The sequence below is a fragment of the Schistocerca nitens genome, chromosome 7 (genome assembly GCF_023898315.1).
Source record: "Schistocerca nitens isolate TAMUIC-IGC-003100 chromosome 7, iqSchNite1.1, whole genome shotgun sequence".
Taxonomy (NCBI): domain Eukaryota; kingdom Metazoa; phylum Arthropoda; class Insecta; order Orthoptera; family Acrididae; genus Schistocerca; species Schistocerca nitens.
In genome coordinates this window covers 107477102-107504870 of record NC_064620.1, presented here as the reverse complement: position 1 = coordinate 107504870, position 27769 = coordinate 107477102, and positions in this window count along the sequence as shown.

Below are 27769 nucleotides of genomic sequence, written 5' to 3'. Positions count from 1 at the left end.
GGTTGTTCTGGGTACTGATTTCTCAGGATCCATGCACCCAAATTGCGTGAAAATGTAATGACGCATGAATACCCGTTTATCGTCTACATTTCTTCTTGGTGTAGCAATTTTAATGGCCAGTAGGGCAGTTCACATACCCATCCGGCCATCCACATTGAGGTTTTCCGTGATTTCCCGAAACCGCTGAAGACAACTGGCGCTATGGTACCTTCGAAAAGCGCACGTTCGCTTTCCTTCCCCATCTTTCAGTAATTCGAACTTGTGCTGCGACTCTAATGACCTCGTGGTCCAAGGGACGGTATACTCTAAATCTTCTTCGAATTACTCGAGTAGTTTACGTCACAGCTCTGCAAAGCCCTTGTTCTGCTTGAGGTCACCCCGTGACCTAGAACTTTTCTTGGTGCCATTTCCACAACGTGTCTCAGCGTTGCTAATACATTATACGGCGGTTGGAACTTTAATAGTGGCAACTATTTATTCACAGCCGATACAAAACAGTTTCATGTTTGCACCTGTTACTGTCCTTCAAAGTGGTCACCAGCGTTGTGTAGAAACCGTTGCCGGCGGTTTGGAAGGCGTAGTACTCTGTTAGCAGAGGCTGTTCTGTTGATGGTGCGAATGGCGCGGTCTACTACCTGTCGAATCTCTGGAACAGTTCTGAAGCGAATGCCACGTAGTGGTTCAAATGGCTTGGCTCGGAGCACTATGCGACTTAACTTCTGAGGTCATCAGTCGCCTAGAACTTAGAACTAATTAAATCTAACTAACATAAGGACATCACGCCCGAGGCAGGATTCGAACCTGCGACCGGAGCGGTCGCTCGGCTCCAGACTGTAGCGCCTAGAACCGCAAGGCCACTCCGGCCGGCGACACGAAGTGGTTCCTTCATCTTCGGAATCAGATCAAAGTCACAAGGACTTAAGTCCGGGGAGTATGGTGGATGGCACAGTACACCCCAGTCCCACCGACCGAACAGAGCAGCCACAGCTTGCGCTGTATGCGCCCGAGCAATGTCGTGCATAATGATGGGTGGGTTGCGCAGAAAGTATCGCCGTTCTTTCGCAAAGCTGGTCGCAGGTGATGCTCCAAAAACGAACAGTAATATGACTATGGGACAGACCGAGAAACTGGCCCTTTCTGACCACGCGTGGAGTGATGCTTAACATTGTATAGAATTCGTCAAAACTAACATCCTGTCACTGAAATGAATTACCGCACCTATTTGTTCCGAATTGACATCGAAATAACAATTCCAACGAAAAGAAAGCCTCAGACAACATGCCTCAAGAAAATAAAATTGCATTTCTTGTTTGGGCATGCTGGTGCACACTACAGCAGTTTCGTTTGTTGACACAAGTACAGGACATGAAGGGAAGATATGGAATTGAGTACGTTTGACGACGACATGTATAAGTTCAAGGGCATGTTTCAAAATAATTCCTCCGATTTTTTTTTATGTGAAAGCTCTTAAAGCTTTTTAAATAAAGCAAACGTTATTAACATTTCACATCTTTATTCTTCATCTCTACATATTTGCGGCCTTCTGCCGCAAGAGAGCTCTGAATTGCAGATGTAACATGGTGGTACGTAACGAAACTCAGTCGGTGCGTGAGGAACAAGGCTCTTTAATCGAGTTTTGAATTCGAAGAGTTCATCCACACACAGAGCTCCCTCTCTTTCAATACGACAGTGTTAGATCACACATGGCCGCTGCGACGCCTGCACCAAGTCGGCTCTCTGGGCTTCCTGTCATCTTCAATCATCCTTCACACAGTCCCCCGACATGAGCCCATCGCATTTTCATCTGTTATCAAAACTTAAAGAACATCTTCGAAGACTCACTTTAACAGCGATGAAGCGGTGGAGGCAGAGGTGAGATTGTGTCTCTGTGAACAAAGTCAAACATCCTACAGTGACGGTATCAACAAACTCGTCTCCCGTTTGGGAGAAATTTGTTCGCCGCCACGGTGGCTATGTTGAGAAATAAACATGCAGACATGAAGAGTAAAGTAGCAGAATATTAATAAAGTCTGTGTTATTTAAAAACCCTTAAGAGTTTTCACGCAAAAAAATTGGAGGCATTATCTTTCGTAGATTGCTACGTGACATGTTCAACATTTGCTGAGGTATGATGTACTGTACTAGAAAATGGCTCCAAAGTCGGAATTATAAAAACGTTTTAACAAGTTTCTGGGGCAGCCAACATGTCTCATGTGCGTCATATAATCATCGTCCAATATTGTAGACATCGAGTTAGGCACCCTGTTGGTGAAGGTTGAAAGGTGGCTACACTGAGCCACAGCGCCAGAGATCGCGCTAGAGAGCATTGTTCCGCCGCCTCCACTGGCAGTGATTATTGAGAACTCATAGTGGGCAGTGCTTTGGGAGAACTCGTGGTTGTCAGTGATTATTGCGCGATCTCTGGCGCTGTGGCTCAGTGTAGCCACCTTTCATATGCCCTTCCTCCACGGGCTAGAATTTGATGGTATTTTTGCCAGCATTGGTGGTGAAAATACCACCAAATTGGTCAAAAAAAATACAGACAAAAATAAAAGATAATATTCATGCGTAAATATCATATAACTAGATAAAATTTTGGCTTTGCACTGACCTTTCAATAACCTAATATATAAAATACAGTAAGCAATACAAATTCCTTCATACATGTGACTTTACATAACAGTTTACACAAGTATTATGTGGTTAAACAATTCAATCAATAGCGTCAGCAATGACGAATATGTGCAGGTAAGAGTCTCATAACTTTTCACAAACAGTAATACACAAAAATCGGTTTATACAAATATTCACATAAACGCTTTTGATTTAGAAAAAACAAGTAGTTGATAGTTCCAGCAGTAGCACCCAGCAATGGTCAACAGGTGCAAAAACCAACAAGTGACATTTTTTCAGTAGAAACAGTCCATCAGTGGCACCCAGCAATGTTGAGCAGGTGCAGACAACAAGTAACACCATTTCAGTATAAGCAGTTCCATCAGTGGCACCAGCAATGTTGAACAGGTGCAGATATCAACAGGTGACATCTTTTCAGTAGAAGCAGTCCATCAGTGGCACCCAGCAATGTTGAATAGGTGCAGACACCAACAAGTGACATCATTTCAGTAGAAGCAGTCCATCAGTGGCACCCAGTAATGTTGAATAGGTGCAGACACCAACAAGTAACACCATTTCAGTATAAGCAGTTCCATTAGTGGCACCAGCAATGTTGAACAGGTGCAGATATCAACAGGTGACATCTTTTCAGTAGAAGCAGTCCATCAGTGGCACCCAGCAATGTTGAACAGGTGCTGACTGCAGTCCATAATATTCACTTTCACTAATCACACTGTTCATCAGCAGAAATTAAACATGACTAAATGTCACACATCATGTTGAAAAGTGCAGCACCATCACTAATCAGACAGTTCAGGCATGAACAATAGTTTGAATACACATACAATGCTTTTACACTAAACATACAAATCATAATAAACACACAAATGATATCAGATAATTGTCATATTAAATATTACAAATACACAAATATCAGTAAACCTATAATTTTTATGGGTGTCAGTGCAAGCCACAACAACAAGTAAAATAATATTTAGATTAGATTAGATTAGATTAGATTAATACTAGTTCCATGGATCATGAATACGATATTTCGTAATGATGTGGAACGAGTCGAATTTTCCAATACATGACATAATTAGGTTAATTTAACAACATACTTAAGTTAATATAACAACTTTATTTTATTGTGTTTTTTTGTTTTTCTTTATTTTTTAGGAGATAGGTTGGTACCAATTTGGGATAGGGAAAGGAAAACACACAAAAAAATAATATTTAGATTAGATTAGATTAGATTAGATTAATACTAGTTCCATGGATCATGAATACGATATTTCGTAATGATGTGGAACGAGTCGAATTTTCCAATACATGACATAATTAGGTTAATTTAACAACATACTTAAGTTAATGTAACAACTTTATTTTATTGTGTTTTTTTTGTTTTTCTTTATTTTTTAGGAGATAGGTTGGTACCAATTTGGGATAGGGAAAGGAAAACACACAAAAAACACTCACTCATCTTTCATCCACATTAGTGCTACTGTGTAACTGAATAGTGTTAACTGTGTAAATGCAATTCTGTCAAAATTTTATGTTCATCATGTGTATCAAGTAGTAGTGGCAGCAATGTATAACAGTCAATAATAGTTAGTCAGCGTCATAGTCATCATGTCAAGACCAATGTTTGCCAAGCCAGATCAAATTGTACGGTTGCTGAACAACTGTCAGTGAGCCAAGATATGCAATTACTTCCTCTCTCCAAAAAAAAGTATATACTGCTTAGTGATTTAACAAAGTGTGTGTGTAGACAATCTTCCTGCTACTTTAGTGTTCTAGTCTGCCATCTTTATCCTCCTTGTTCCATATAGACCAACGAAAAAAAAAATATGCTCCTCACTTACTTCACCTCTTATCCACCAAAACTCCAATAATCATCCGCATCACATAATCTCAATACTTCAATAATACCTCTTCAATACGTCGATCATCAATATCATTTACCTTACCTCTTGTCCACGAAAACTCCAATAATCATCAACTTCACATAATCTCAATACCTCAATCATACCTCTTCAATACGTCGATATATATAAACCTCAGCACCAATATCATTTCACTTCCATAACAACTCTTTCCTCTAGTCAGTCTCCTCGAACAAGTACAGACAAAATCCTAGTGCAAACTTCAATTCAGCATCCCATACAATCCGAAGACACAGTGTCCACACACAACCTCTGTGTAATCCATCTGACCCAAATTTTCTACTCATTATAAATTATAAGATACATTTTGGTTCCTTGTCCATCATTAAATAAAAGAAATGCATACATGACCTCTAACAGACTTAGTTCGAATAACTCTCAGTAATTAAGTACGATTACGAAGTGTTAATGATCGTGATATTTCAGTGTGTACACCACTTCAAAAATTATGGCAAACAGAAGCAAACATGTGGAGTATTTCTTGTGTCAAGTGTCACTTCCTATTTCAATTGCTCACGAAGAATGCAGTGTAATAACTGTTAATGGTCTAACCTAGTGTTGGTATGTCATGTCGTTAGCTTCCTTCCTATTAGCATAAATTAATACAGCTTCCATAAAACCTCCAGCTCATGTGACTTCTATGCAGTTTCTTGTACCAATGTCGTTCGTAGAATTATAGCAGTTCCTTTTCTTATCTTAAAAATATAAGGCACTGAGCGTAAGCAATACATGCAATATCGCGACAATATACCAGTAGCGAACAGAATGTCAACAAGTGGATGCAGCACAATCCCTATAACGAGGCTCTGCCAAGCGAACAATCTACAATTAATACAATAGTGTAACCTAATCTTCATGTTTGTACACTGTACATCAGCATTGCTATATTCTAAATTGAAGAGTAGTTATGACAACAAAAGGAAATGTGTTAATATACAATCCATACGCAAAGCATCAAATATGTATCTTACATAATAAACAGGTCATTATCATCATATCAGCATAAGCAAATAAATGTTCATATGTAACCTTAATAAGTAAACATGAAGGCGCAAGCAGATAAATCACAAAGTATAACTTACATACCTAACCACAGTCAGCACAATTAATCAGTTGACAATTACAATTTAAATAAATAAGCACAGCAGGCACATAATAAAAAAAATATGACATCAGTGAAAAAGCATAGCAGCCAAGCGATGCATAATATATACAAATAACAAGCCTGTTCATTAATCAATCATTGTCAAAATCAGTTAATGTACGCAAGCACGTCGCTTCACAGGTAAATTCATAGAACATGAAATTTAGCACAAAGTATAAATCACGTAATCGCGAGCAGCAAATTACGTCCTAAGTATGTACCTAAGTGGAAATATGTTACCTGAAAAATAAACTCAATTAATCGTTACCTTTTTGGTTTTTTACTTCTTTTTTTTTGAAATTACATTCTTCCTGAAATTTTCTCCATAGCAAGCCCTCTTAACGTCGGACACACACAGAATTTACCTGAAGGTCTTAAATATTTTATACAACCGTATCCTGAAAAATACTGAACGTTAATAACATAATTCATCAAGTCACTATAGGTTATACTGAATTTAAACGGAGAAATTAGACTGTGTATTTGTTTACGGCTGTCAGTGCATTCACACTGAGCGCTCGATCAGCTGTAGGCGCGTGACGTATGAAGTAATTGTTTGCGGTCAACGACTGCCTTGTGCGGCGCGCAGACTGACTGTTGCTTTGAGTATGTGCCGCCGCCAAAACACAGCGCGGTATCTTTGTACTCTCCGTGTGTTTACGTAGCTGTTAGTTTCTCACAAGTATGTCATTCCACAAAAATTTTAACGTTAGATATGTGATGTATTCCCTTAGAGCGCCGAGATTTAAGAGTTTCTACTTCAACAGTGTTATCATGAATAATTTTGCGAATTCTGTATGGACCGTTATAAAGCAGAAAAAATTTGCGACATAAGCATTTTCCTTTATGAGACAAACGATGAGACTTAATTAACACCTTTTGACCAACTGACAAAATTTTAAACGACCAAGACGTTTCGCTGATTTCTCTCTTCTAGCAGCCGCAGATGCAATATTTCGTAGAGCCAGGTTGACAACTTCAGAATGCCGCAGTTTCCGTGAAGGCGGAAAAGGAACGATTTCAGAAATGCGATTTGTTGGTACTTTATTTTTTAATATCAATAGAGGCGGTAAAGAAGTTGAGTCATTAGGAAGTTCATTCAGAATGTTTTGAAAAATATGAAGATACTGATCCCAAGTTCTGTGATTCTGATGACAATAAAGACGGCACAATTTATTGATTTCCTTCATCCATCTCTCTGAAGCATTAAATTGAGGGTGAAAAAGTGAAATAAAAATTGGTTTAATCTTACGACGCCGTAGAGTACGAAGCCAAATTTTAGAGCGAAACTGTGATCCATTATCTGATATGACCATATCAACATGACCAACTTCTTTAAGAAAATGTTTGATGAAAGCGTTAGATACTGAACGAGCTGTTGCTTTGCGTAAAGGTGTAAAACACACATATTTTGATGTCAATTCCACTGCTACGAAAATGTACGCAAAACCATTAGTAGAACGAACCACTGGACCGAACAAATCGACTGCAGCCATGTCCTTTAATTTCGCTGGAATGATAGGAAACAAACGGTGCTCTGTGAGAAATCGTTGGCGGTTTAGCCCTTTGACATAATTTGCATTTGGCCAGAACCGATCGAATACGTTTTTCCATATTACTGAAGTAGCAATTTTCTCGTAATTTATGAAAACATTTTCTGGGACCAAAGTGCGCATAACTGAAATGTGTAAACGAGGTGTGGCCAAATCATCCAATCTAACAAAGCGTCTAAGAAAATTACAGACACCAAGGAAACTACGAACATCACGTTTTGTAGTAGGAACAGCATAATTACAAATAGCGTCTAATTTCTCTGGATCGGGAAGAATACCTTCTGTAGAAATAATGTGACCGAGAAATTTCACCTGAGAACGACCAAATTCAGATTTTTCCAAGTTCACTGTAATGGCAACTCTTGCAAAAATACGTAATAATGAATCCAAAATTTTGTTGTGCTCACTCCAAGAACGTTTAGCAATAAGAATGTCGTCAACATATGAAGTAATATTGTCACGAAGATAAACAGGTAAAATTTCGTTTAAATTACGAATAAATGCTGCTGAAAATATAGTAAGTCCAAACGGTAATTTCCAAAGTCACTTTTGGGTAAAACAGTCAAATCCGGTTAATCTTTAACTACTGTCTAGATAGATGGATAGTAGAAGAATTGTTTTTTATAGATGCAAAGAATAGTGAAAGAGTAGGCAGCGGTGCAGAAAACTAAAAGGGAAATAGCACCACTACAGCTCGGGGCCCTGTGAACGCTACGACACATATTCACTTAGTGTAGTGAATCCCCTGAGGACTTTAATAGCTGCACATAAATTTCAGTTTGTGACTTAGTGGCAAATTTGGTGGAAGTGCGTACATAAATTGATCTAACCATGAACATGGATGTATGTCATTCTTAGAATTGCGGAAGATCTTAAATTTCCGAACAGTCAAAAAGTGTTTATAGTCAAAGTTTTCGCCTCGTGGCGACAAAGACCTACTGCGTCTGTCCCAGTCCTAATGAAACAAATTACTTTCTTCAAACCCCTCTGCTATCTGTGATTCTAAATTTCTTCTGCTGTCTTTTCCTACAATTTCGCCTTCGATTTGTTTGACTTGCTTTCGTAATGCCTCAACTTCCCTTTTGACGCGTTCATTAAATTTTCCCTGATTTTCAACATGCTTATTCATGTTCTGGTACTCTTCAGTTTCTGAAAATGGCAATGGAGCTATATCATCTGAATCTCTGTCCCCATTTAAACTAAGATTTGTCAATTGATCTGAAATCTCCTCAACTCTTTCCGATAAGTTTACGTCTTCCGTAAGTGTCGCAATTCGGGTTTCGGTATTGTCACATTTAGTAGTTGACTGTTCACACTGTTGCGTTAAGTCATTTGGTACTGATTCCTCAATTCTTTCAAATATTTCTTCCTTATCGTGTGCTCGTTGTAAATTTAACTCTGAAAAATTTTGTACTATCACGCGATCTTTTTCTTCCCGTTCTCTGTCCTGTTGCTCTTGTCTGATTTCTGTTGAAATTAAGCTATTATTGTGAGCCTTCAAAATCGGTTGTACTTCCTCTCTAATTTCTTTCTTTGATTCATCTTTCATGTTTTTGAAACATGTCCCTGTTCGTGAGCCTAACTGTGTTTCCATTGTTTCCATCTCGGTTTTACTTGTTCCTATCTCTGTTTTTAATTCAGATCCTAACCCTCTTATCATTGCTATCATCTCAGTTCCAAATGTTTCTATTTGTGATCCCAAATTTAATATTGCACTCATCAACTGCGCCGTTTCTTCTGCCGTTAACCACGCAATCTGAGAATTTTTCGATTGTGAAAAATTTTGAACTGTTTCCGGCCTATTTTCCCGACTTATTAAATTGTTTTCAACTCCATTATTCATCATCCCTTTCTCCTGTGTTGGCGAGTTCGCCATGTTAACAATTTCGTTATTCTCACTATTCATCATTTTTTCCTTTTTCATCGATCACGTAATCATTTACAAAACATACAAAACTCGTCACAATACGAAAATTACAGAGAATATAACACGTTATCACCAACAATACCATTCACACAGAATGCTTCCCTCAAACACGATTAACGAACAATTGAAATAATTGCACTAAATTGTCAAACCCGTAGACAAGACAACCAAAAAAAAAATTTTTGCAAAATACCATTAGAAGAATGCCAATTACCAAATTTACACATGCAAATAGACTACAATTACTAAATTACAAATTACTACAACAATACTACTGTCTACTATTTTTACAATCAGAAAAATTCCAAGGGACGATCCGAAGCAGCGGTCGCCACGTGCATGGGGGCCTAATTAAAATAGAATGCAAATAATTTTAATTTCTTGATTTAGTAGCTGTCTGTTCGGTTACGAAGTCTCGTAACGGTTGGCCCTGACTAGTATTATTACGCAATCTGACTGCATAGAACAACAACAAAGAATGAAATGGAAATTTTCATTAACACAATTAATTAAGTCCCCAGCAACTATAAAACCTACGAAACCAAAGCACAAGTGTAACTGTTCTGTGTGTGGAAGTATGACTCAACGTACGCATCTGGCACGGTTCTTCTTCAACAACACAAGAAATTTTAAATATCATTTATACTGAATTAATTAAAGAAAATAGAAATACCATAATTACTCAAGAAAACCAGAATTACACTCTAATACAAGAACACAAGCCAGATGCTTTGTCGACTGAACCTGTAATGACGCATTATTCAGGACATTGAAATAATGAGAAAGAAAAGAAAAGTAGTTTGTTACCTTAATTTATATTGATGAAACGCACTCTAGACATTACAATCTCTCCACACCGACTCGCTACTATCACATCTCAACAAGAACTTTTCAGTATCACATCTCAGCAAGCACTGCCTACTAGCTCATCTCAACAAACACTCCTCACCACGACATCTCAATAATCACTGACTACCACGAGTTCTCCCAAAGCACTGCCCACTACGAGTTCTCAATAATCACTGCCAGTGGAGGCGGCGGAACAATGCTCTCTAGCGCGATCTCTGGCACTGTGGCTCAGTGTAGCCACCTTTCAAGGTCTAGTGCTAAAAACACACACAGGAACAGTAATCCATGTAATATAGATCACATAAATTACCTTCGTACCTATGAAAGAGATTAAATTTACTGAGGTACCTATATAGATGAGAATGAAACATCGGCGAAGATGTAACGACATGAAATGTTACCTGTGTGAACCGTTTAGATATGCTGAATATGTAGCGACAACTGGAAGTTTATCATAGGCCGTGAGTCGAGCTCGAATTTCATGTTCGTCACGAGAAGTCGGCTTAACCATTGCGCTATCTGAGAACGATTGATGTTTTCACTTGTGATTTGCGAGCATCACTACGAGATGTTCTCCCATAGGGTAAGTGGGAAGAACATCATCCATTAATTCCATTTCAACAAATCTAAATCGATCGATCTACAGGGTGTAACTGGTATATGCCCAGATATTTCAGCTGGTGACTGAGGACGGTGTACTGATCAGCAATACACCAGTATTAACGTCATTTGCAGACCAATGATGACAGCTGTTAGGAGTAGTATTTTTTTAGGTTGGTTAGAACCTCGAAGTACACTACTGGCCATTAAAATTGCTACACCACGAAGATGACGTGCTACAGACGCGAAATTTAACCGACAGGAAGACGATGCTGTGATATGCAAATGATTAGCTTTTCAGAGCATTCACACAAGGTTGGCGCCCTTGGCGACACATACAACGTGCTGACATGAGGAAAGATTCCAACCGATTTCTCATACACAAACAGCAGTTGACCGGCGTTGCCTGGTGAAACGTTGTTGTGGTGCCTCGTGTAAGGAGGAGAAATGCGTACCATCACGTTTCCGACTTTGATAAAGGTCCGATTGTAGTCTATCGCGATTGCTGTTTATCGCATCACGACGTTGCTGCTCGCGTTGGTCGATAACCAATGACTGTTAGCAGAATATGGAATCGGTGGGTTCAGGAGGGTAATACGGAACGCCGTGCTTGATCACAACGGCCTCGTATCACTAGCAGTCGAGATGACAGGCAGCTTATCCGCATGGCTGTAACGGATCGTGCAGCCACCTCTCGATCCCCGAGTCAACAGAGGGGGACGTTTGCAAGACAACAACCATCTGCACGAACAGTTCGACGACGTTTGCAGCAGCATGGACTATCAGCTCGGAGACCATGGCTGCCGTTACCCTCGACGCTGCATCACAGACAGGAGCGCCTGCGATGGTGTACTCAACGACGAACCTGGGTGCACGAATGGCAAAACGTCATTTTTTCGGATGAATCCAGGTTCTCTTTACAGCATCATGATGGTCGCATCCGTGTTTGGTGACATCGCGGTGAACGCACATTGGAAGCGTGCATTCGTCATCGCCATAATGGCGCATCACCCGGCGTGATGATATGGGGTGCCATTGGTTACACGTCTCGGTCACTTCTTGTTCGCATTGACGGCACTTTGAACAATGGACGTTACATTTCAGATGTGTTACGACCCGCATGTTGCAGGTCCTGTACGGGCCTTTCTCGATACAGAAAATGTTCGACTGCTGCCCTGACCATCACATTCTCCAGATCTCTCACCAATTGAAAGCGTCTGGTCAATGGTGGCCGAGCAAGTGGCCCGTCACAATACGCCAGTCACTACTCTTGATGAACTGCAGTATCGTGTTGAAGCTGTATGGGCAGCTGTACCTGTACACGCCATCCAAGCTCTGTTTGACTTAATGCCCAGGCGTATTGAGGCCGTTATTACGGCCAGAGGTGGTTGTTCTGGGTACTGATATCTCAGGATCTATGCACCCAAATTGCGTGAAAATGTAATCAGATGTCAGTTCTAGTATAATACATTTGTCCAATGAATACCCGTTTATCATCTGCATTTCTTCTTGGTGTAGAAATTTTAATGACCAGTAGTGTACATGTGGCAAGAGCAAGACATTACCGCTTATTTTTCTCTGGGCAGCAGGTCAGCTGTTACAGAGTGGACGTCCGGACGCAAAACATTGAGGCTATGTGACAGGCGTAGTCCACTTAGCTTGCAGATACTGCTGTGCAGAAAACATTAGGTAGTAAACTACGTGACACAGAGAACCAACAACCAACACACTGATATGTGTACACATTAAGGTACCACATATAAAAATATCCGCGGTTATACCCATTACACCCTCTACATTGCATCCCTTGTGGAATGGTAAGCGACTGTCCTCCCCAAGTTCCTTTTCCCTATAGGCTATGGCACTGTTCGTGATAAGGAGCTGATGAAGACTCTTAAAGTTGCATGTTAAACGGACACTTTCAATCCTTCAATAACTTGCTTTCAGAAACTCACAAATTGGTCTTTGCTGATTACTTGCAAAGACGCTCTGTAATCAGCATCACAAACACTTTTACAAACTCTGGGGACAGTTTCCCTATACCAAAACAAGAAAAAAGTTCATATAAGCGTTTCCGAAAATCCTTCGTTTCTGAGTTATTAATGAAAGTTTAGAATTTAAGTGACTGGAGCTCATCAGCACATAAATTCGTATGTTCGAAAGTCCCCCTCTTACTTTTAAACATGCGTACATTCGATATCATGGACCGTCGCACTGTTTCAAATACTCCCTGAGAGTTTCCAATGGTTTGGCACGCTCCTATGAAACGTCGATGAAGAGTTACTGTAGCCAGGTGGCCTTCTGCACAGAACAATCGTCTAAGGCATCCGCAGAGAATATAACCGAAATGAATGAGGTCAGGAGAAGGTGCAGGCCAAGGAACTGGTTCTCAGCTACCTACCCATGTATCATGGTAGAGACCAGTATGTGCATCTCGAACATTGAGACTGAAATGTGCTGGGTTTCTGTCATGCATAAACTATTAGCTTCTTGCTATTTGCAGGTGCACGTCTTCTAGTAGATCTTAGATCGTGTTCTGAATAAAGTTTCTGTAGAGAGCACCTATCAGATGAGCTGGGAAAATGTCTGCCCCGGTAAGACAGTCACAATTCCAGCCCACACATTAATCTTAAAATGATGATGTCTAGTGTGTACCGCAGCTTGAGGGTTGCGATCTGTCCATATGTGCTGGTTGGGAAAATTCGTTACTGAAGTTCTTCCAAACGTTACCTCGTCTCTAAACAAAAACGGAAGAGACAAACAACAGATTGGCAGTTTGTGTAATAAACCATCAGCAAATGTTCTCCCATGGCGGGTGATCAGCAGGAGTAATGCCCTGCACACGCTAATGATGATACGTATACATAAGTTGTTCATCAAGTATCCTCCACGCTGAACTTGTAGGTACACCAGAAGCCAGGGCCACTTGTGCTGCTCTGATACCTGACTCTTCCTGGAGATGCGTATGAGCAACACGTGGTCTTCGTTGGTGAACAGTCTGTGGTGTCACGGATCGTATCTCAACAACGCGACGATATACGGCACCAAAGGTTGGATGATCCAGTTGTCTTCGGACTGGAAACACCTTCTGATACCGCCGTGCAGTCTCGTGTCCATTACCAGTCACACGCCTGTACATATAAGTCATGCCGGCCCGTTCACGAGATGAATATCCTGCTATGTTTGAACGGGACACTTTGGTACACAATGTGCACGTTGCAGACAGATTAATAACGAATGTAAACAACTCACCCTGGCAACGCAAATCCATCTAGGATACTATGAGTCAAACTGGTGTATAGATATGTGGTTGCACTGTGACTGGAAAACTGAACGTCAACTTTCATTACCAACTCTAAAACGAAAGATTTTCGGTCGTATGTTTCTATGAATATTTTTCCTTGTTTTGGTATAAAGAACCAGTATTCAAAGTTTGTGTAAGTATTTCCGACAGATCCTGCATGCAGTCTCTCTCTGAGATGTTGCGGCGGAAGCGTTGTCATCTCTGACTGCTTGTGGGCTCTTTCACCCAGTCAGTGCGCTAACGTTTAGAAGTGTGTGATGCTTTGAAACACACTTGCTGCCGGAGGCTTGCCTCAGACGGCTGGAGGTCACATCTGGCGCAGCGTTTTTGCAGCAGCTTGCGAGAACATTTCATTTATTCGAAGCGGTTGTTCAGAGGCGTAATTTCGCAGCCAATTAATTCGCGGGCTGCTAATGTCCCACGGCTTATTTTTACTAATTTCGCTTATGAATTGCTACGAAAACGAAGGTGTTTTGATGTTCAGGTGCGTGGTAGTACAAAATATCAGAAACTTTGTGCTTTCGGTAAGGTTGAAGCTGATTACGGAATCGTGTTCTGGTCATTCATCCGAAGCATTATGCGTTAAATTTCATCACTCTCTCCTTTCATGTAAATTTTTCCACGCTTTGCTTGTCTTGGACAAGTATTTTGAATTCCAAGTGATTTGTGTCCGCTGTTTGCTTAATGTGAAATCAGAACACAATTAATTAAATTTCTTTTTTTCATTTCCAATTTCCTACGTCATTTTTTTTACTTTATACGTATTTTGATGCATGCTTTTTTTGTTGCCATTCCATATTCACTTTTGTCTATCTAACTGAGGTACATGAGGGGACTACAAAGTCTTTCAGTCTCAGATATTTTTCTCCTGTTTCTAGTAATAAATACCCCATTCTCTAGATGCAAGGTTTGCAGCTGTGAAAGTAACTCTTAACGTTGGTAGCTGAGTGAAGTATTTGTGTGGCAGATTCCGCAGCATACACTCAATACTACACAGCGGCCGTCATTGTCGAAGGACTCCGAAGCTGGCAGCACAATACTACACAGGGGGCCGCCATCTCCGAAGACTCCGAAGTTGGCAGCACAAGTGCAGCTGCCTTTCACCAGGCACTTCGAAGGGCGTCGTCCATTCCCGAGCGGCGCCACGTCCACGTCCCTATGCAGTAGCGCCACCAGAGCGCGACACATGACCGTATATTGAGGCGCCGTATGCAGAGGCAAGTCCAGTTACTCTTGGGGGGGGGGGGGGGGGGAGCCACTGCAGTCCCAGTTAGTAGACACTTTAAGTAATAGTCCCACGTCACGACGACGCCAGCAGGTCGCTTGCGGAGTACAGTGACGTAACTCGCCATTCAGTGTTTAGCTCGCTTCAGAGACGTCGGCTCGCTGCTAGGACAGTTAGCTTTGCGGAACTTTGACTTCAGTCAGGCGCAACAGAACTGTTGTACAGGGACTTACAACTGTGTATGTCGATGCCTTCAGTAGGAAAAGGATAAGGATTTTGTACTGCTCTACATGCAGATATTCAACGTGTAAACTGAGTATTTACAGTATCTCTATTTACAGTGATGTTTGTTTATTCATTTCATCTGTCACCTATGCTTCAATTCCCGCGAATCTTCCTGAACTCTGTACACACGTCTACCATTTGGACACACATTGTTTTGCGCCAGCGTTAAGTGCCGTAACAGATTCTCTACAGTATATGTTTTCGTGTCTCACAAAACTAACTCACAGAAAGTGCTGCGCTGTGTCGTTCATCACTGCGTAATAATTCATTTAGTTCTTTCGAACCTCATCCTCATTCATCTACACGCCAGGAAAAGCAACACCTTCAAGGAGTGTGTTTAGCAGCACCAGGGTATAATAAGCGCATACTGAGGGCTTTGTAGAGTTAGTGATTCATTTATCATGGTCACTGGCGATAAGATGGCTCTCACAAGGGAACCTCCCCATCGCACCCCCTTCATATTTAGTTATAAGTTGGCACAGTGAATAGGCCTTGAAAAACTGAACACAGATCGATCGAGAAAACAGGAAGAAGTTGTGTGGAACTATAAAAAAATAAGCAAAATATACAAAATGAGTAGTCTACGCCAAGACAGGCAACATAAAGGATAATTTGAGCTCAGGAGCGCCGTGGTCCCGTGGTTAGCGCAAGCAGCTGCGAAACGATAGGTCCTTGGTTCAAGTCTCCCCTCGAGTGAAAAATTTTTCTTTATTTTCGCAAAGTTATGATCTGTCCGTTCGTTCATTGACGTCTCTGTTCACTGTAATAAGTTTAGTGTCTGTGTTTTGCGACCGCACCGCAAAACCGTGCGATTAGTAGACGAAAGGACGTGCCTCTCCAATGGGAACCGAAAACATTTGATCGCAAGGTCATAGGTCAACCGATTCCTCCACAGGAAAACACGTCTGATATATTCTATACGACACTGGTGACGGCATGTCCGTCACATGACAGGAATATGTTGTCGACCCACCTAACTTGTACACTTGGCGAATGGGTAAAAAGATTCTTCTATGTTGCCCGATTTAGGTTTTCTTGTTGATGTGATATTACTCCCAAAAAAGTGATGAAAATATAAGAGTTTGTCACATAAACTGCAACAAATGAATACTAAAGTCACACAGTCGCACACTTTTCCCTGTGCTATGTCAAAATATATGTTTTTAACGTTTTCAAATTTTTCCGTGTGTAGACCGTCAAATCCTGCATATGTCCAAGCAAATCTGAACATGTCCTGGAATTTTGGAGAGCGAAGTTGATTATGTGTGAGTGCTTGAACTTTGATAATTGTCTGAAAATAAAAAATTAAACTTTTCGCTCGAAGGAAGACTTGAACCAAGGACCTCTCAATCCGCAGCTGCTCACGCTAACCACGGGACCACGGTGCTCCTGAGCTCACGCTGTCCTTTATGTTGCCTATCTTGTGCATGGACTAATCAGTTTGTATATTTTGCTTATTTTTTCATAGTTCCACACAACTTCTTCCTGTTTTCTCGATTTATCTGTGTTCAGTTTTTCAAGGTCTATCCACTGTGGCAACTTATAACTGAATCTGAGGGGGGAGCGATGGGGAGGTTCCCTTGTCAGTAGTCCTGTCTATGCACTCTCTGTTCTGACTCTGCAGACAATATCTGTTTTGTGAACAGTGTTTGCACCATTCATTCTAGGCTCCATCCATTCCCCACCGACGAGCACGTATTCCTGTTGAACAGGATTCGAATGGGATCGCATTGTGGGACTGAAAGAAGCTGGATGGACGTATTGCCGGGTTGCTGCACATGTTGGGCACAGTGCTTCGATGGTATGTCACTGTTTTTAACAGTGGTTGTAAGTAGGCTGTTTAGGTTTTTTTATTGGTAACGCCACCTCTGTATGAAAATCACTGGCTGTGCTGTGTGCAGTCTGTGGCTGCTTTGCATTGTTGTAATACTCGCCATTGTAGTGTTAGGCAGCTGGCTGTGAACAGCGCGTAGCGTTGGGCAGTTGGAGGTGAGCCGCCAGCAGTAGTGGATGTGGGGAGAGAGATGGCGGAGTTTTGAAATTTGTCATGAACTGCTATATATATTATGACTATTAAGGTAAATACATTGTTTGTTCTCTATTAAAATCTTTCATTTGCTAACTATTCCTATCAGTAGTTAGTGCCTTCAGTAGTTTGAATCTTTTATTTAGCTGGCAGTAGTGGTGCTCGCTGTATTGCAGTAGTTCGAGTAATGAAGATTTTTGTGAGGTAAGTGATTTGTGAAAGGTATAGGTTAATGTTAGGCAGGGCCATTCTTTTGTAGGGATTATTGAAAGTCAGATTGCGTTGCGCTAAAAAATATTGTGTGTCAGTTAAAGCACAGTCGTGTATAGTTGTGCAAAGGGGACGTTTCATATGTCGACCCTTAGACGAGGATACCTCACTGGAATCTTCTGATTTTTTCTTGTAGTTTGTGTAATTAGTGTAGCTTTTGTTTATTGCTAGCGCGTAATTGTAGAGAAAATCTCCTTTGTAGTTGCAGTCTTTCATTGTTGTACAGTAAAACAGTTGTGGCATGCATGTAGATTTGCACCAAGTATTTCGCAGCTGCAATTAACTAGATATTATTTTCAGTGTTATGTTAATGTGTTCTCTTATTTTTGCTCTTCAAATTGTGCTTTTCTGTGTTATCGTGTGAAATATTGTGACAATAATGGCGTGTGAAAAACGTAACACTAGGCTCCAAAGTAAACTGAGAAATAATAGTGACGACAAGCGTAGCTTGCCAGCACCACTGTGTAATGAATTAACAGACGTTCAAAGTAGTAATTTGGTAATTGTGCATAGGGAAATGGAGCGGGCGGCAAACGATGGCGTGGACAGTGAAACAATTAGTGAAGAGGGAAGCATTATCGATCGATCGGTCGGCAACAGCTCGCCTCAGGAATCGGGAATGACAGGACACAATTTTGCAAATATTGTAGACTCAGGTTTTGGGTTCTCACCGTTTTCTCAAATGAGTCAAGACACATTTTCCACTTGTCAAAATGTGAATGTTGCCGGTGCAAATTCACTGCCGAAAAGCACTGAGGAACATGTTTCAGACACCAGTGCATTGTTATTACAATTAATGCAACAAATGGGACAAAAGCTTGAAAAATTAGACACAATGGAACAAAATCAGAGACAAACACAGCAAAAGCTTCAAAAATTAGACACAATGGAACAACACCAGAGACAAACACAGCAACAGTTAGACACAATGGAACAGAATCTTCAAAAGTTAGACGCAATGGAACAAAATCAGAGACAAACACAGCAAAAGCTTCAAAAGTTAGACACCACACTTGAACAAACACGTGAAGATTTAACTACTGAGTTACATAAAATCGAATCGAAGCCGGCCGAAGTGGCCGTGCGGTTAAAGGCGCTGCAGTCTGGAACCGCAAGACCGCTACGGTCGCAGGTTCGAATCCTGCCTCGGGCATGGATGTTTGTGATGTCCTTAGGTTAGTTAGGTTTAACTAGTTCTAAGTTCTAGGGGACTAATGACCTCAGCAGTTGAGTCCCATAGTGCTCAGAGCCAGCCATCGAATCGAAATGTCAAAAAGTCTGTAATGAAGTAAAAACACAAATTTGTGAGCATTTCCAACCTATTTTTTCGCGTCATGAAAATGCATTACAGAATCATGAAGCAGCCATAAAAGAACTGCAAACTACTGTTCATGAAAATCACGACACCCTGCAAGCTAAAATTGACTCAGTTGCATCTACCGATTCGGTTATGCAACTTGCAAAAACTCAGGAAAACTTAAAGGACACAGTAGATACGATTTCAACACAAATGGACACTCTGGAACTTGGTTCAGAAAAACATACAGAGGAAATAATTTCACTATCGGATAAAGTAGCCGAACTTTCAGATCAGTTCACTAACTTATCAACAAAGGTAGATGATGATCTGAATGACACAACACCTGTAGCCTTCACTGACACTGAAGAGTATGAAGAAATTAGAAAATTCAAACAAAATCAAAATCAAATCAATACACAATACAAAAGAGAAATCCGGGAAGTGCAAGATCAGTTGGCACAAGTAGTACAAGAATTACGTATTTCAGAGGACACTCGCGCCCCAATACGGGAAGAGGGACATAGAAATACGGAAAAGCCGCAAAATAATAACACAGGGCATTTCGGAAATTATGAAAGAAATTGGCAAGGTGCACCGAATTTTGAAATGGAACCGCCGAAACGACGCAACAATGACCGACATGCGACTCGCCGACACGATGATTTTGACTATAAGCTGTTCATTACTACACGCAAATTTAAAACATTTAAGAATTCTGGCAACGACATTCATCCACAAGCGTGGCTTCATCAATTCTCTCATTGTTTTCCTCCCAACTGGTCATTAGAACACAGATTAGAATTTATGTGTGGCTACTTAGAGAATGAACCAGCTGTAAGAATGCGGTCGGTCATTCACGATTGTCACAGCGAAGGAGAATTTTATCATGCCTTCCTCTCAGCATATTGGTCTCAAGCTACACAAGACCGAGTAAAACATAGCATCATGATGATGAAACACTTTGAACAATCAGAATTTTCCAGTCTTGTCAAAATTTTGAAGACATGTTGCATAAGAATCAATATCTTTCAAACCCATACAGCCCTTCAGAACTCATCCGCATTTGCTTAATGAAATTGCCTGAACATTTAAGAAATATTATTTTGGCAGGACGTTGCAAAGACGACATTGAAGCTTTTCAGGGACTCCTACAAGAATTAGAAATTGACACAGACAGTCGCCGGATGCGAAAACAGGAAAACAATCACTACAGGTCACATACGTGTACAGTTTCGTGACGACAGAAACAATAACTGGACACGACAAGGCTATTCTTACAACGTAAATCGTGACCAAAACAGACACCACCCGTATGCCAACCGTTGGCAGAATAGTAGTTACAGAGAAAGATCGCATTTCCGTAGTAACGAATATGACAGAGACAATCAGAGAAACAGACAATATGGGAACCAAAATAATTATTATTACGGGAGACAGAATAACTTTAGACGCAACGGTCCAGCGCGCAGTTACGATTCAGGGAGAAATTCTCCACCACATGACCGACAAGAAAGAAACTACAGGAACTACTGACATGACGACAGACGATGTGATCGTAACGACAGACCTGAATTGCATCAGAACTGGCGGGATTTAAACAGGACAGGGCCTTCTCGTCAGAGTGAATTTGTAGAAGTTAGGTCTCCTAATCCCAATAACGGCGCGTGCCAACAAAGAGACAGACAATGACTCGCACAGCAGGCAGCCGCGTGCGCCGGCTGGCTCAGACAAAAATAACATAGACGCTAACCTTGAGAAAAACTCCAGTATTCTTTACCGACGTATAACACATGATAACTGCGTTAAAGTTGAAACTCAGCGTACTAGGAAGAGTAAAGGTTTACATCACATTTCACATGTAAAACCGCTTATTGAGAGATAATCTGCTATTTAACTTTGTCTTTGCCATAAAACTTTTCACTTCACATTTCTAGTATGCTTTGTCAGACTTAAGAAACTGTTAACATGCAACAATGTTTGAAGTTAAATATCCAGTCTAGAACCTAGGGAACATTTTTAAACAGAAATTACGAATGCATTGTTATAGTGAACAGACGACACAGTGTTATTGTGTGTGTGCATTCTTGCTTGTTTGTTGCATGATTATGTAACGACTATAAGGCTTACATACTTAGAACATTTACCAGTACTGCTAATGAGATTTTAATGCAACATTTTGGTTTACTTGAAAATACATTCCGGATTTATAGTACTTTCTGTGAGATACCAGACGACACAGTGGTTAGTTTATGTGACAACTACACGGTTTTATCACGACGCTACTAATGAGTGACAATTTACAATGTTGCTTTTGCAGTGTTTCTGTTTTATATCTGCACAGTTTTCTGTTTTATTCTGGAAAGTAAAACATGTTTTAGTAGTAACTTTTGTGGTATAGCTACAATGAGACAGCCTTTTTCGTGGCACAACAATACGTTACTATACAGTACTTTCTTCATCACGCCAATAAGCATAATACCTACGATATCTATATGCAAAGCATTTCACTTTTGTTTATAATGAGGTAAGTACATTGACTTCTGCAGAACTTAGCTTTCGGAGGACGATAACTACGACACTTCCACAGAGATTATGTTGCGACAAGACGCACAGTTTAGCGCTACAGTACACGTATTTTAGTGATTAATTTTGTACTTAAAACATTTATTTTTAAAGATTTTTGAATTACAATGATACAAAGGTTTTCCGTGATACATTTCATTCCATTGCTGTAATCTGTAACACCTGAGGTTATAAGTACATTAATCCTCAGGGGGGTACACGCCTACTTTGTGTACCATGTGTTTGGCAAGCACAAGGAGCCCTAGCTAATATGGTATTTGCTTATACAACTTTACACATCGGTACCATATTTCTCTAACACAGAATTACACAGCTACCTGATTATTTGACAGAGAAACAAACATTCTTTTTACCACATCAGTGACAGACGTTTACGCAATTACACAGTTGGATAACTTCACACTTATGAAACGGTATTTTGTCTGTACTTTGCAAACTGTTCATATTTTTTCGGAACCATTGTGATATTATGAGAGCTTTGAATGATATATTTGGTATGGGATCACGATTTTTAAAGTACGTTTGAGGTAGATGACACTATTGAAATGAGCAGAGAATTTTTTTAGGTTTTGAAATTATTGGAGGAAACTACGACGATTTTGAGAGTTGACTGAGGTGTTATGATGTTATTATTACGATGACTACGTGTATTATGCTGTTGCGGTATGTTTATGATCAATAAGCTGATGCTATATGAGTTATTTGAGTATGCTACATATTTATTAAGAGGAAATATTGAAGAAGTGTCAACGAATATTTATATGTGTAATAAGGTAAGGAGTAATGAGTAGTGGTTAGGGACTCTGATTTGTGGAAAAGGATGTTGGAAACCAAGAATCGTACTTTAAGAGTTATGAAATGTGTGTAAATGCGTGAATGTATCACAATGCTGGCGAAAATTTTTTGGACACTGTTATATTTACAGGATTTTGTTTCTACACATTTGTAACGCAAATTTTCGACCTGTGAAATTTTTCATATGAGACTGTCACTGTAGCGGAAACTGCTGTCGTAAATATTTCGGTAAGAAAGGTAAGTGACCTTGACGTAATGCGTCTTGAGCGGCCACCTGTGCCAGCCACCTGGAGAAACAGTCATTAGGTGGAGAAAAAAAGAGGCCATTAACCTCGCTATTGACATTCCTTTGTAGAAAGCATCGCAAATACGACACGCTCATTACTTGGAAACATATGATTACTCGTATTTTGTACTACTTACTGAAATGCTTATGAATTGATGGGAAATATTCGTACAATTGCACACCTGATTTGGACTAGTGCCTTTCTACGAGAATTGAGAGAATTTCTACTGACTTACGAAATGCCACATAGCTATTGAATGATGTTTTTATGGTTTGGTTTGCGTAATTGCTTATTTCATTTGATATCTGTTTTCCAGCTATGTTGCAGCATTGGTTTTATAAAATAAAATTAAATGCATTTGCTAATGTGAACACTTTCTGTCAACAGATCTATTAAATAATTATTTTATGATCCACATTCTTCGAAAAAGGAGCTCTTGGAATGGAAAGAACAATAAGAAGCGACTGATAACAATAACTGCATATATATAATTTTCTTTTCAAGTACTTGGTAATTTCTTTTGTGGAATAAATTGTGATGCATCACTCTAGTGTTAAGATGTGACATAGGTATTACACATGGCCATTTTAAGTGTTATATTTTTTTCTGTTTGAGCTATGTCATGTTTAGATATATGTTTTTTTTTTATTTGCTGCTGCTGTTTGCCAGGCATAGTGCTACTGAATTTTAATTTGTGTTACTCTGTTAAGCCAGTTTTACTACTGATTTATTTTTCTTGTTTGTGCTCATTGCGTAATTTTAGCCGTAATATTGCTGCTTGCTTGGCCAATTTGAATATTTTGTCATTGCTGTTTGTGTTAATTGTTTTGTACTGCTGCATTGCTCGTCCCTTAGTTAAGCATCTGAGCTCAGTAGATTTAAGTTAGCTTAAGAGGGGGTAGACTATATAAGAGAATGAGTTGCGATGAATTGGAAGAAATGCATTGAGAAGTTATATGAAACAGATTTGGCAAAAATGAGTATTGTGCACTGAGAAATAATTATTTTGAAAGAAATATGAATAGAATACAAGAAGGAGGTATAGATAGGACTTTTTGGGAATAATGATGAATGAAGGGAGATCTCCAAGAAGTAAAGAAAGTTTTGTTTGCAAAATACTGCAGTAAAACAAACCCTGTCCTTTCCCCCTGTGTTATTCTGGTATGTGTTTGTGTACCCTTGTGTATTTGTGTTTTTCCTGTCTTTATGTGTTTAGCTGATGAGAGCTATGTTGTAGAATTTTCCTAATACTATGTTATTTACTTTGTAAAGATGTTGAGACATTATTTATTCTGTTTTGTTGCTCACATGTGAAGGTGATGTTTCAAAAGTTATTCTGATCTTTTATGTATTTACTTATGTCATAATTCCTGTAACACTGATGAATATGTTTATTTCTATTCTTTTGTAAAGCCCCTATTACTACAAATGTTATCTGTATTATTATGTTTTTAATGATGTGTTTTGTACCTTTGTTATTGTGTTCTTATGTTATAAAATTGTACTTGACACCAGTTCATCAAATTAAGTATCTTGTAAGTTCCATTTCACTGCACACATTTCTGTTGGTCATAGCATATGGACAATATGTGAGAAGTAGGGACTGTTAGTGTTTGCACGTGTGTTAATAATTCAGCAAGGGACTGGATAACAGCATTGCTGGTTCTAAGGACAATTCCAAACACTTTGTGAGTGCACAAGTGGTGGTTATGGACTTGCTATATTATCTGCAAGACTCTTCATTGGTGATTGTGTACCTGCACAGTCACAACAGATGGCTGCTGGCCATCTCTACAAGGACTACAGTGGGTCTACACCTCTGGTGATCCACCAATTCCATTATTTCTGCAAGGACTGCAGTGGGTCTGCACCTCTGGTGGCCCACCAATACCACAATCTCTACCAGGACTACAGTGGGTCTACTCTGTGATGACCTACCTACCAATATTCTTCAAAACTTCGACTGACTCTGCGGTGGATTTACTCTGTTGTGGCCCATTACCTGTCAGCATGTCAAGAGTCAGCACTGTCTTTCCGTTGGAAGGACAACACTACTTCTTCAAGACTGCATGGAAATCCACTACTTCTGTGTGCAATTTCTTTTACTAATGAGACTTTGTAAAAAAAAACTGTAATTACTATTATGATGAATGATCAGAACTATCTTTATGGACTGTGAGAAAATTTTAGCTTTTGACCAACATTGTATCAATAAGTGTGTGCATTTGATTTCTTTGTTATTGTAATTACGATTATGAAAAATTTTAACAAATATGTATTGCCCAGTGCCCAAAACAATTTGTAAATTTTTTTGTGGGGAGCATGGGGGCTATGTAAGTAGGCTGTTTAGGTTTTTTTATTGGTAACGCCACCTCTGTATGAAAATCACTGGCTGTGCTGTGTGCAGTCTGTGGCTGCTTTGCATTGTTGTAATACTCGCCATTGTAGTGTTAGGCAGCTGGCTGTGAACAGCGCGTAGCGTTGGGCAGTTGGAGGTGAGCCGCCAGCAGTGGTGGATGTGGGGAGAGAGATGGCGGAGTTTTGAAATTTGTCATGAACTGCAATATATATTATGACTATTAAGGTAAATACATTGTTTGTTCTCTATTAAAATCTTTCATTTGCTAACTATTCCTATCAGTAGTTAGTGCCTTCAGTAGTTTGAATCTTTTATTTAGCTGGCAGTAGTGGCGCTCGCTGTATTGCAGTAGCTCGAGTAACCAAGATTTTTGTGAGGTAAGTGATTTGTGAAAGGTATAGGTTAATGTTAGTCAGGGCCATTCTTTTGTAGGGATTTTTGAAAGTCAGATTGCGTTGCGCTAAAAAATATTGTGTGTCAGTTTAAGCACAGTCCTGTATAAATTGTTCTAAGGGGACGTTTCATGGTCTGTGGAACATTCCCACACCTCAAGGATAGATTCAGCACGTCCGCGTAGTTCAAGTGCATGTCAAGATATCGACGCATTTTATGAGCAGCGATGGTCCACTAACCATCATCCAGGGACGAAATCCGGGCACATGTTGCACCTGCAGAATTTGAATCGAGAACAGCTGTCAATATGAGTAACGTAGAAGTAAATATCCTCGGAGTAGTGAAGCAACTTAAATCACTTAATAAAAGCAAGTCTTCTGGTCCAGACTGTATACCAATTAGGTTCCTTTCGGAGTATGCTGATGCATTACCTCCATACTTAACAATCATATACAACCGTCCGCTCGAAGAAAGATCCGTACCCAAAGACTGGAAAGTTGCACAGGTCACACCAATATTCAAGAAAGGTAGTAAGAGTAATCCACTAAATTACAGGCCCATATCGTTAACGTCGATATGCAGCCGGATTTTAGAACATATATTGTATTCGAACGTAATGAATTACCTCGAAGAAAACGGTCTATTGACACACAGTCAACATGGGTTTAGCCGGCCGAAGTGGCCGTGCGGTTCTAGGCGCTGCAGTCTGGAACCGCGAGACCGCTACGGTCGCAGGTTCGAATCCTGCCTCGGGCATGGATGTGTGTGATGTCCTTAGGTTAGTTAGGTTTAACTAGTTCTAAGTTCTAGGGGACTAATGACCTCAGAAGTTGAGTCCCATAGTGCTCAGAGCCATTTGAACCATTTTTGAACATGGGTTTAGAAAACATCGTTCCTGTGAAACACAACTAGCTCTTTATTCACATGAAGTACTGAGTGCTATTGACAAGGGATTTCAGACCGATTCTGGATTTCTGGATTTCCGGAAGGCTTTTGACACTGTACCACACAAGCGGCTCGTAGTGAAATTGCGTGCTTATGGAATATCGTCTCAGTTATGTGACTGGATCTGTGATTTCCTGTCAGAGAGGTCACAGTTCGTTGTAATTGACGGAAAGTCATAGAGTAAAACAGAAGTGATTTCTGGCGTTCCTCAACGTAGTGTTACAGGCCCTTTGCTGTTCCTTATCTATATAAACGATTTGGGAGACAATTTGAGCAGCCGTCTTCGGGTGTTCGCAGATGACGCTATCGTTTATCGACTAATAAAGTCATCAGATGATCAAAACAAACTGCAAAACGATTTAGAAGAAATATCGGAATGGTGTGAAAAGTGGCAGTTGACCTTACATAGCCGGCCGAGATGGCCGAGCGGTTCTAGGCGCTACAGTCTGGAACCGCGCGACCGCTACGGCCGCAGGTTCGAATCCTGCCTCGGGCGTGAATGTGTGTGATGTCCTTAGGTTAGTTAGGTTTAAGTAGTTCTAAGTTCTAGGGGACTGAAGACCTCAGAAGTTAAGTCCCATGGCTCTCAGTGCCATTTGAACCATTTGACCTTAAATAACGAAAAGTGTGAGGTCATCCACATGAGTGCTAAAAGAAACGCGTTAAATTTCGGTTACACGATAAATCAGTCTTATCTAAAAGTCGTAAATTCAACTAAATACATAGGTATTACAATTACGAACAATTTAAATTGGAAGGAACATATAGAAAATGTTGTGGGGAAGGCTAACCAAAGACTGCGTTTCATTGGCAGGACACTTAGAAAATGTAACAGACCTACAAAGGAGACTACCTACACTACGCTTGTCCGTCCTCTTTTAAAATACTGTTGCGCGGTATGGGATCCTTACCAGATATGACTGACTGAGTATATGGAAAAAGTTCAAAGAAACGCAGCACGTTTTGTATTATCGCGAAATATGGGAGAGAGTGTGACAGAAATGATTACAGGATTTGGGATGGACATCATTAAAAGAAAGGCGTATTTCATTGCGACGGAATCTTCTCACGAAATTCCAATCACCAACTTTCTCCTCCGAATGCGAAAATGTTTTGTTGACACCTACTTGCATAGGGAGGAACGATCACAAAGATAAAATAAGGGAAATATATAGGTGTTCATTCTTCCCGCGCGCTATACGAGATTGAAATAATAGAGAATTGTGAAGGTGGTTCGACGAACCCTATGCCAGGCACTTGAATGTGATTTGCAGAGTATCCATGTAGATGTAGATGTCTCATCAGTGACCATTGGGAGCCGTCTGCTTGCAGAAAGGCTAAGATGACGTATGCCTCTGGCCAGGC